Genomic DNA, 559 nt, shown 5'->3' with positions numbered 1-559 from the left:
CGCCTGCATGTGCCGGTCACCCCGCCGCAGGGCAGGGCCGCTGGAGGAATGAACAAACGATGTGAAATAGGATGTTTTGTGTAGATAAAGCATTCTTGTTACATACTGGTATGTTCGTGATATGTTTTAACTTATTGTCTGTGCTTATTTATTGCATTTTGGGTTTCTTAATGAATGTTTGAGCTAATATAAAGCATATTAATTAACTTTTCCGGACACGTTTATATCGAGTTAATGTAAATGGATAACTAAAATCATTTTCAGTATGTGATATGAAGAATTGATGTGGCGTGTGAGATATGCGAGGTGTCTTGAAACGCAGGAAAAAAAAAAAAAAAAAAGACGGGACTTCGTTCTGTGGGATTCACGAAGTCCTTTGTCTCAAGTTTGGGGATAGTTTGCTTGCTTGAACTTTGCATTGAAGCCTTTCATTTGTCACAATTTTAATACTTCATGATTAATAAACTTTTGTTAATCTTTCTGTGTGATTGGCCTTTGAGCTGCGAGCAGTTCCGCGGCGGAGCAAGGCAGGGGCGGAGAGCGGGGGGCGGCGGGGCGG

This window comes from Egretta garzetta, unplaced genomic scaffold (assembly GCF_000687185.1).
Source record: "Egretta garzetta isolate BGI_Z169 unplaced genomic scaffold, ASM68718v1 scaffold424, whole genome shotgun sequence".
Taxonomy (NCBI): domain Eukaryota; kingdom Metazoa; phylum Chordata; class Aves; order Pelecaniformes; family Ardeidae; genus Egretta; species Egretta garzetta.
The sequence above is the reverse complement of the archived record's forward strand: the minus strand, read 5'-3'. Positions refer to the sequence as shown.